This window comes from Mirounga angustirostris, unplaced genomic scaffold (genome assembly GCF_029215605.1).
Source record: "Mirounga angustirostris isolate CCGP_5_RB_7025 unplaced genomic scaffold, mMirAng1.0.hap1 SCAF_7, whole genome shotgun sequence".
Classification (NCBI taxonomy): domain Eukaryota; kingdom Metazoa; phylum Chordata; class Mammalia; order Carnivora; family Phocidae; genus Mirounga; species Mirounga angustirostris.
Genome location: NW_026991715.1, coordinates 93,019,307 through 93,030,897, shown reverse-complemented (window position 1 = coordinate 93,030,897; position 11,591 = coordinate 93,019,307).

Here is an 11,591-nt window from a genome sequence, read left to right as displayed (position 1 = left end):
TGCTGAGTAATGACATTTCCTCACGGGCTTATCGTGGACTGTGACCCACCCAGGGAGCTGGCCTGGCCCCTTTGTTGTGTGCCCCAGCACCTCGTGGGTGCCTGGCACAGAGTGGGTGTCTGGAAGAAAGGAGAACCAGTACTGCAGATGTGGGAGAGGAGATAACCTGGGCTCTGGAATGAGCCACATTGCCAGCCCTGTCACTTCTGAGCGCTGAGACCTTACAGAATTGCCTCTGCCTGTCACAACTTCAGCCTCCTCCATGCGAAATGCGATCCTAATGACAGTAACCCCATGAAAGGGTCCCTGTGAGGACGAGAGGTGTGCACGAAAGCCCCTTCACCTGCAACTCCGGAAGTGGTAACTTTATGAGTGTTTTGAATTATTAATTCAAAATTTTACATTTTATTAATTTGAAATGAGAAAATGTCTGCAAAGGGACTTTGAAAAGCACAACACACTATCTTCTTATGTATTTTGATGCTACTGATCTGCTTGAGGACACTGATAAAAGGAGACCTTTCCCAGATCAGGATGGAGGCATAAGACGGTCAGCTCCAAGGAGAGACTTATGGGGACATTTGGTATCACCCCACAATCCAGCATGCGATGGGGCTGACCAAGGATCGGAGATGCAGCCTGAGAGCCAGGTGGTGCCAGACTGAGCCTCAGACCAGAGTCCAAGACTGACACCAGTCAAGTTGGGGGTCTCAGGCAGGTCATAGCCCCACTGTCTCGGCCACCTGAATGGGCTTTTCAAGACGACTCCACTCACCCTTGCCTCATTGTTCCAGTGGGAACAACAGAGGCCCAATGAGAGGTAAGGGCTGGCCAAAGTGACTGCTAATTATCAAGCACAGAGCGGAGACCAGAATCCCTGACTCGTGACCGCAACCACCCACGTCCCTTGCCCAGCTGAGCATTCCCACGGAAGCCACCATGCCCACCTCTAGTGCCCAGAAGGGCATAGACTGTGGACAGGTTGATTTCTGCCCAATCCAGGCCACATGTCACACAATGGCCAGCATCTTACTCCCACTCATTCCTACCCCTGACTCAGGCCCCAGCGTGTGGTAGGGCTCAGAAATACCTGCTGAGCCAATGAGACCTTACTCCGCGCTAGGCCCAGCCTACGATGCTTTGAGCCTCATAGGGCTTTGCACAGGTTGACTGCGAGATCACAGAGGTAAAAACCACAGGGGGCAATGAGAAGGTTGACACGGGTGTGAGGCATGGCCCATTGGGGCAGCTGGGTGGTGGGGAGGGTCGCAAGTTCTGGGCCACACGACCTATGTTCAAGCCCCAGCTCCACCATGGACTAGGTTGGGGGGGGGGGCTTGAAACACTTCCTTAGCCTTTCTGTGCCTCAGGGGCAATAGAGCGCTCACCCCTCAGAGTTGCCATGAAGATCTATGAGACGCACACGCTAGGCACGGGGCCTGACCGCAGTCAGCGCTCACCAAACAGTGGCCATCGGGATTGTCTAGAATAGCTGTCTCTGAGCCACACGCTGACACACACACACATTGCCTTCCCCAGGAGCTGGGTGCTTCCAAAAGCAGGGCCGTCACCTTCACGCACGGGGGCAGAGCTTTCTGAAAGGCATCGGCATTTCTCTGCCCCTACCAGGAACCCCCTCCAGTTCTTTCTGGATGACTCCAACCAGCCTGAAGCCCCTTCATTCCCACCCTGGACAGTCACACAGCAATTCTTAAGGAGAAACTGAGGCCCATGAGTGTCCTCCCTCTAAATGGCCCCAGTCTCCTGGGTGAAGCAGGGCAGGGTAAGAAGAGCCCTGGGCAGAGAAGAATGAGCTCGAGGTGACCTCAGGCTGGGCATCTCTCCCCTGTGGGCCTCCGTGTCCCCTGTAGTAAAATAAGGGGGTGATCTAAAATAAGATCATCACCTTGGTCCACTGTCCCTCTAATGGCTAATGCTCCATGATTCTATTTCTGTGTTCTCTGTTAATAGCTTCATCATCCCCACAATAGCTAGCATTGATTGAACACCTGCTATATGCCAGAAACTAAATTCAGGCATTGATATAATAGCAACTGACAGTTATTGAATGCTCTGATCCACCGGCCATAAACGCTTCCCCTACCATCGCATTCAGTCCTCATGGCAACCCTCTGCGAAGGTATTGCCAGCATCCTCACCACCATAAGGATGCCCGAGCTAGGTCCTACGTGATGAGATGGCCTCATTCTGCTGGGGTGTGAACCCAAGAGCCAGGCTTGCAATCACTAGGTCAGGCCCAAGTCCATACAGCTCTGTGCGGCAAGAATTATCATCTCCATCTTACTGATTAAAAAAAAAACAAAAAAACCCTGCGGCCCAGAAAGGGGAAGCGACTCAGCCCACGTCACACTGTCTGAGATGATGGCCTCTGAGGATATCCTGCTTCAACCTCCTTTTATCCTGATCATCTCAGAAACATCAAAGAAAAGCACTTGGGCTCTGGGACGCTCAGGCCCTACTCAGTTCCTGTCCAATTACTCTGGGCCTATAGCTGAACTGCAGACATCTGAGGGTCTGGCCTCTGGCAGGAGGTTGGACTTCCAGAGGAGCAGAGCCCTGAAGCACAGAAGCTCACACCCCACCCACTGCCTGGCCCTCACTCAAGCTCAGGGAGGGGATTTACCCCACAGGGCACTCAGCTGCGCTGCACACTCACTGTCATCTTTGCGGCCGTGACGGCTTTGCCCGCTCCACATGACAATCCTCATTTTGCAGGAAATTGAGGTCGTATGTTTGATCTAAGCAGGGAATCAGTGACCAGTGCCCCAGACAAATTCTATCATTGAGGACATCTTTTTAAATGCCAGCAGATCGTGGAGGATGGGCTGTTTTCCCACCTGCGGAGAGGGAATTTGGAGGTGCAGGCGGCAGGCCCGGCCTCCAGCCAGGCAGAGAAGGACGGTGATGAGGGCTGTGCCGTGGCTTCTAATGATCCTTCCCTGAGAAGTGGCCACCATGGAATGAATGGTGGCCCTTCCCTTTCAGTGGCCACCATGGAATGAATGGTGGCTTAGTTCCTCTTTTCAATCCTCCGTTTATATACTCACCTTTTTCCCCCCAGGAGCAGAGAAAAGAGGGAGCTGCTGTGTGATTTCTGAAGGCCCAGACAGAGTGAAAACAGGAGCAGTCCTAAGGATGGGCTGACTCATTCCCTGACCTAAGGATAAGGCCAGCCCAAGCAGAGGGGGCTTTGGGAAGACCTGGGCTTTTGTTCCCTTTGAGACTAAAATGAATCACCAATCTCAGCAAGTCACACTGGCCAGTCCCAAACTTTCCCAGGTTGAACCAGCACGAGTATTGAAAATGAGTCAGGTGGGGCCCCCATCAATGGGCACCATCAAGGACAAAAAGGCTGAGCTCCTCCTGACTCTTCACCTCCAGCCTGGTGCTTGGAAGAGGCCAGATGGGACTTCATTCTTCCTGGAGCAAAGTGGAAGCTGGAACCAGAAAAGGAAGGCCAGGCACAAGGCCTCTAACCACACGGGTCAGCAAGGTGATGACCACCTGCCGCATGCTGGCGCTGTGCGGGGTGCCAATCAACAAGTTCGCTCGTTAGTTCATTGACTCGGGCAGGTGGTCGGGAGCATGGATTGGATGTCTACCAGGTGCTGGGCATTCGGCATGCTATTCCTTCTCCAGACCCTGCAAAGAAGGGCTACGCTCCTCGTGCAAGGAAGAGGAAACTGAGGCACAGGGCCAGGAATCCTTCTCAGAGCTGACTGACTCTGCAGCCTTGCTTCTTTTAACCCTGTGCCTATAGAGACTTGGTCTTCAGCAGCGGGTGAACATGCCCATTTTACACGTCACCACCTGGATGGGTTCAGGAGAGTCTAGAACGCCTGAGACTTTTCTCAGCAAAGCTGCCTGAGTTATTTCAGAGGAGAAGCTTGCTGCGAGGAGAAGGAGAAGCTTGGCGTTCTTCTGGGGCCTCAGCATTCCGGAGGCCAGATGTGTGAGCCTGACGTCACCCACCAAGTTCTAGGCTGCGCTCTGCTGGCTCGTGAGTCCTGTTCCTCCATGCCCTCCTCCTCCTCCCTTTCCTCGGCATGAAAGAGACTGAGCACTGTTGGCAGCTGCTCCTCAGCATCTGGCGGAACATTCTGCCCCATAGCTGAGCTCCTCTCACTCCCCAGCCATCCCTGGGGACAGCTGGTGACTCATATTTCCATTTTCAATGCATGGCCAGGCACCAGATCTTTCCATGATCAGCAGGACTAGCCATATGGCGTCGGGGTTAAGGACATGAGTTGTGACGTCAGACAGGTCTGAGTTCAAATCCTCATCTGCTACTTGTTAGCTGTGTGATTTCAAGCAACTAGCTTACCCTCTCTGAGCCTCTGTTTCCCCATTTGTAAATGGAGACCATGGCTATCCACTCTGATGTCTTCTTCATTGAAAAAGTCTCTTCCCATTTGCTTGCAGCTCTGAAAAATGAACTATTTCATCCTATCAGTTTTCTTTTTTTATATACACATCATCCACAAGCCAGGAAAAGAGGAAGCTGATACTAGATTTCGTAAAATGGAACAATAATGTTGTATACCTGAAACTAAAGTAATATTGTGTGTCAACTAAATTTCAGTTAAAAAAATGAAACAGTAATATTTATTTCCTATTTACTAAGTGCTAGGGATCTATTATAAGGTACCAGCCCCATTTTAGAGATGAGGAAACTGAGGCCCAGAGAGGTAAAGTAACTTGCCTAATGTCACACAGCCAGTAGGGAGCTGAGCTGAGATTCATACCCAGGCTGTCTGGCTTCAGAGTCCATGCACTTAATCATCATGTTGAGAAAAGTGAAGAAAATGAAATACATAAACCACGTGGCATGATACTAGACACATAATAGATTCTGGATAAATGTTTGCTGGTAGTATTGTTATTACTGTTATTATTGCTTTGCTATCAACACGTCTGAGTCTTATTCTTGACCATTAGAAGTGGGTCAGGGCTCCTTTCAGCCAAATCTAAGAGTCAAGAAGCTCTTGGATTAAAGGTGGTCAATTGGCCCACCCAAATGTGTGGGTCCCTTGACATGCCACTTAAATGTTCCTGCCACATGGCCTTGAGCAACTCACTTCATATCTCTGGACCACAGTTTCCCCATTTGTCGGAGGGGGCGGGGATGCTCTGCTCTGTCTTATTGTTGAGTTGGGAACAGGAGAGGAAGAGCTAGGTGTGCATTGAATGCCCTATTAAAGATTGTCAGGCCGTCAGCAGACCCTCCAGCCCAGGCAGCCTGGCATCAGAGGCCCATTTTAACAACTGGGCTCTACTGCTTCCCAGGTAGGATATGTTCTTATCCAAAGACAAAGCTGGCAGGGTTGCCTGGATAGTTCAGTAAGTTAAGCATCTGACTCTTGATCTCAGCTCAGGTTTGATCTCAAGGTTGTGAGTTCAAGCCCCGCACTGGGCTCCACTCTGGGCATGGAAACTATTAAAAAAAAGAAAAAAGACAAAGTTTGCAATTTGGGTCCCAAACCCCCATATCAAAAGCCAGTGAGATGCTGGTGACAGAAGACCCACCTGAGACAGTGTCCCTGAGAAGTTGTAAGTGAAAAGCTAGGTACAGGAGTATCAGGAAAAGTCAAACAAAAAGAAAGCAAAACTAATAATACTGATAATGGACAAAACAGGATTTGAGGTAAAAAGCACTCACTAAATGACAAGCGGACTCTTAACTCTCTTTGCCTCTATGTGCCCCCCTCAACTGACTCCTCATTTTTATTATCCTTCCCAGATCTTTTCCACTCAACGAGTTCTTGCATTGTCACTTGACTTGTCTCCGAGTTCACTCCTTGAGGGATGAGCCAGCCTCCTCCAGGACTCCACTCTGCTACTCTGCTGCTCGCATTCACTTCCTGGAGGCTGCTGGCCTGTTGAGATCTTTCCTGCCTGGTCCTCTTTGACCAGACAGGACTATAGCCCCTCCCTCCCCTCTATTCCCAAGGCCCCACCCTTGCCTGGTCCCAGAGCAGTAGTGAGCTTGTCTCCCAGGAGTGGAGGGAGGGTGGGCACCCAAAGGACTTCTGCCTGGTGAATTGCTCACACAGTCAGCTCTAGCACTAGCCTGTGAGTATAGCCCTGGCCCACAGTAGGTATCGATTAAAGGCGTGTTGAGTAAACTTAAGAACCCTTAGTCTGTAAGATGTGAGTTCAAACCCCCAAAAAAGGGTTGATATGGAGGTCTTCTCTGGCAGCATTGGTCCTGAGCTACAGAGAGAATTTCTTTTTAATTTCTTATCAAAGATTTTCAGCTAGAAAATATGTCCACTGGAATCTTCCAAGCCCGTGCCCATCTCTTACTTCCTTCATTCAGTGTACATTGATTGTTTTGTTACTAAGCGCTTGGTGTTGTAAGAATGCAGAATTGTGTAAAGCCTCAAGCAGCTAACACTATAGAAGGGACAGGAAGTCATCAGCTATTTTTTGCAGATATTTATTACGTACAGTGCAATAGGGTACAAACACTTCACGGAGCTTAGAGTTTTGGGGGTGGGGAGTAACAGGCATCAAAACCATCGTCACAGCAAGAGCCAGGAATCCCCCCAAAACAATACACTCACTCTGGGGTCCAGCGGGGCTGATACAGAACCTCAGCTTCTTCACTTACTTCATGTGACCTTGAACAAAAGGCTTAAGCTCCTTGAGGCTCAGTCTCACTATATGTAAAATGGAAATCATAATTACTTTCTGCCTAGGGTCATCCTGAGAATTATGAGAAGCAACTCAAGGGGCTGGCTTAACATTTTTATCATTAGGATAATGATGGTGACAATATCACAAATACCAGATGAATGGTATAGAAAGTGGGGAGGGGAATACTTCTTCCTGAAGAGGGGATGGTATGGATGAGAATTTTCGGGAGGTGGGAGTTGTTGGTGCTGACTTTTAAAGGAAAGTTTGGATTTCTATACAAGGAAGTGGCCAAAAGTGAATCTGTTCAGAAGTAGAAAAATGTATGATTCAGAAGGTCATTAAAATAAAACAAATAAAGAATCTAAACCAAATGACTGGGCTCCTTAAAAATAGGCTATTGCATTGCCAAGCTAAGAAAGCGTTAGTCAGGGAGAGGAGGTGGTTACTCGGAAATTTCACCCAGTTCAGCATTATTGAGAAGTTGCGGGTTTCTGGAGGCTTCGGTGGGTGTTGCACAATCTTGTGGGGTCATGGTTACCCAAACCCTGGTCCAGGACTGAGAGGGAAGTGTCCAGGAGGAGACTGATATTAGAAAAAAGAAAGACGCTACTTAAAAGTGAAGCTTAAAAGTGGTTAAATGTATCAGAAGAGTCTGGGTTGGGTCTGTAGGCCAGCAAATATCTGTCCCAAGGAAATAGGACATGCGACATCTGGAAGGCAGGAACAGTGCATGCCCAGGGATCTGAGTCTGATCCACGGGGTAGACATCCCATTTCTTCTCCCCCACGGTTCTTTTTTTTTTTTTTTAAGATTTTATTTATTTTTTAGAGAGCGAGCAAGAGAGAAACAGCATGAGAGGGGAGAGGGTCAGAGCGAGAAGCAGGCTCCCCACCGAGCCGGGAGCCCGATGTGGGACTCGATCCCAGGACCCTGGGATCATGACCTGAGCCGAAGGCAGACGCTTAACCATCTGAGCCACCCAGGCGCCCCTCCCCCACGGTTCTGTATCCCTCCTCACTTTCCCCAAGCTCTCATTCTGCAGGGACACCCAAGCTTTCTCCGTCCAACTGTTGGAACTGGGAAGATTGGGCTCAGATCCCAGCTCTGCCACTTGCTCACTGTGTGATCTTAGGCAAATCACTTTACCTCTCTGTGCCTTTATTTATTTATCTATTTATCTATTAAGAAAAAATCATAGTATTCACTTCACTGGATTGTTGTGGGGAGATAGTGAAACACACACCTGGCACACATAAGTGCTCAGAAAATGTTAGTTCTAGCATCTTCTCTCATTCTCTTCCTTCTTCTGACTTCATCCTTCCTTACTGGTTCTGATGATGTCTTGCTGCAGGTACCCATGGCATCTACAGGCAAATAATCCGATGCCTCCTATCTGGTACCCTGCATGTAAGATCATTGATTCATTTGTGTCATTCAATTTACATTTATAAATACCTATAATGTAACTAGCATTGTTCTTGGAATAAAGACAAAAATATTACATGAAGGCAAAGGAATGAGGAGCATATCAGAGATGGAAATGAAGTACCAAGGGATTGAGAAGGGAAACACTGACATTTACGTGCCCCTGCCATGTGCCAGGCATGGAGGTGGACAGCAGGATAAGGAGGTGAAAAGGGTACAGCCTGGGGCTTTGGAGGGGCCACAGCTCAAGGGGAGACAGACCCATAGACCCAAATGATGGTTGTGGAGGCCCACTGGAAGCTGTAATGTTATTGTCTTGGGCAAACTTAGGAAGACTTCCAAGAGGAGGTGTCAGAGGAGCTGGGTGCTGAAGGGTGAGTATTCACCGGATGGATAAAGCCAGAAAGAGCACTTTATTTTTTTTTAATATTTTATTTATTTATTTGACCAAGAGAGACACAGCAAGAGAGGGAACACAAGCAGGGGGAGTGGGAGAGGGAGAAACAGGCTTCCCATGGAGCAGGGAACCCGATGAGGGGCTCGATCCCAGGACCCTGGGATCATGACCTGAGCCAAAGGCAGACGTTTAACGACTGAGCCACCCAGGCACCCCCAGAAAGAGCATTTTAAACTGAGGAATAGCCTATGTGAAGGCCCAGCCACGTCACAAAAACAGAGTGTTTGGGGAAGAGTTGGGTGTGTCTTTAGATGAAGTGAAAGTCTTTTCATAGAGCACAGGACCTGGCACAGAGTAAGTGCTCAATAAAAGTTGGTCACTATTACTGTCAGATAGTTCATGAACTTGTTCCCTGGCGGTTAGTAGTCAATTGCTAAGACTCACTGCAAAGAACCCAATCGCCTCCCAGGACCAAGGCAGGGTCAGGGGCAGAGGAGGGAGAGGAGTGAGCTTCAGAGCGAGGCTGTCGTGTGGGACAGGCCAAGGTTCAATTCCTGCTTCAGGGGGCCCGTGCAGGCTCCTTCCTCCCTGGCACAGCACATTCTGTTCCGTTCCCCAAGCAGAACCTCAAGAATTGGCAGGCCTAATGACCAGGGCCGGGCTAACGGGAAGGTGGGCCACACAGGGCCCCAACTCATCTGCCTGTCCTGATGAGCCAGGCCCTGGGGATTCCGCCGGCCCCAGGGAGCATTTGGAGAAGTACTCTGCAAGTCATCTGCCCTGTGTGGTCACTGCCTGTCAGGGCTGCGCAGGGCTGGCGGGGAAATGGGCAGATTGCGGCACCGCGCGTTGGGAACCAAGTGCTCAGGCCCGGGAGCTGTCTTCTTGAGTCTGTTACCAGAAGACAGTTACGTAATCGGTTTGCTCATCCCCTCAACAATTGTGTATTGAGTGCCAACTCTGTGCCATGTACTGTTTCAAGCTCTGGCGGCACCGTGGGGACAGACACAGCATTCCTGCTTCAGGGAGTTCTAGAAGAAACATTCTGAAAGAAAAATACACACTAACAACGTCCTACTCCATTTACTGAGGGTTTACTAGACGCTGAGCCCTGTACCATGCACTATGCCAACAGTACTTCATTTAATCTCCTTAGTGGATTCATGAGACAAATTTTATGTCTCATAATTGTTATCCCATTTAACAAATCACATTCTCCTTCTTTAGGAACCCACCTGCAGGGTTCCACCCCTTCCCCAGGTCTGGCTGTTGTTGCCTCTCAAAGGGGCGTGAGCTACGGTGGGGTGCAAATGATGACACTTGGCCTTGCTCGTGGCTCACAGTGACCTCACAGGGTAGGAATGAGGGGCCTGGCATCTTCTGATAACAGTCGGGTCCTGCCCGCCCAAACCACTCTCCTGAACTCTGAGAGCTTTCAAATGCTTTCAGAGCTTGTAATAATGTCCTTTCCCAACATTCCTTAATCATCATTACTCTGGACTCAGGCATTTAATTGCTCATCTGTTTCTCCATTCCTTCATGAATAGAGAACTTCTTTCATGATTGCATCAGGAAAAGAGCCGTCTTTGACCAAATCGTGCTGTAGGTGCGTGCCCCCCTCCCCGCCCACCCCCAGGTAATCGTCCTTCTGCCACTCACTCTATCCCTCTGCACCCATATGTGAGCCCTGCTGTGTGCCAGGTGCTTGGGTCAGGAGCCCCCAGGGAGGCAGAGGAAGAAGCAGGCCTCTGTGGTAAGGGGGGACAGACAGGAGCCAGACAGAAGATAGCCCAGGGGCCTGGGGAGTCCAGACGTCATGTCACCAAGCACGGTGACAGAATAGCACCTGGGTCTGTAAGCCCAGAAGTCATCCAGAAGCTCTGGAGGCTTCTGAAAACTCCACTTAAGTAGCCCTGCTCCCTTCCCAAAGCCCCTCTCCACCTCTTCCCAGCTCTCCACTGCCAGCCACAACTGTGAACGCTCCTCCCTGCTCTCCAAGCACCCAGGCTTCCTCTCCTTTCTCTTCCTGCCATTTCCCACTTGGCAAGACCAAAGCTAAGGGAACTGAGCATGTGTCAACACAAGCAGCTGGGGCACTGCTGTCCTTCAGTGTCCTGGGTCTTGCCTGTACTCACGAGAAACTCCTTCCAGTGATTACTTCTGGAGGGACCCCAAAGCTTTGGCATGCCAATTTATACCCTTTTGAACAATTAATTTCTTCTTTGCATGTACATTAATTTTATATTTAAAAAAAAAATAATGAGGACGCCTGGGTGGCTCAGGCAGTTGAGCGTCCGACTCTTGGTTTCGGCTCAGGTCGTGATCTCAGGGTTGTTGGATCGAGCCCCACGTTGGGCTCCGTGCTCAGCGGAGGAGTCTGCTTGATGCTCTGTCTCCCTCTACCCCTCCTCCCACTCTCACTCTCTCTCTCTCACAAATAAATAAGTAAATCTTTAAAAAAATTAAATTAAATTAAATTAATAAATAAATAATGATATCCCCACGAGGCCTGTCTCTAACATTGCAGGGGCCCAGAGAAAGAGAGCAAAAGGAGGCCTGTGACCACTGCCTACCCTCTCCTTCCCTTCCTGTCCTGGATCCAGCCTCTGGGCAGCCGTGTGGGGACAGCCCAGTCCACATTTGATCTGCCAACTCCCTCACAGCCAAAAGCAGATCTTTGGTCTACCCTTGTTAGGTAGCGCCTGCAAAGAGGCCTATGTAGGCTCTGGGAATGGACTAGGGAATATTAAACAGGAAATGCACAGGTCCTGGGTGCCCCCAAAATGTGAGGACGTGTTGATATTATATCCACCCAACAGCAGGATTACCAGTGTCTTTCTCTTCAATTCTTCCTTATTGTTGGAACATTTTACATCTAGCAGAACATTTATGATCTTTACATGGCCCCCAAATTACTCAGCCACATTCGGAGGAACAAGATGACTGCAGAATGGCACATGGGTGGAGGACACTGTGAGGAGGGAAGGCTGGGGCACCAGGCAGATCTATAGCACATTTTGGATTTTGTCACTTCTTAGCTGAGGGCCTTGAGCAAACTCACTTAGCTCTCTCAGCTTCAGTTTCCTTCTCTGTTAAATGGGAATAGTCA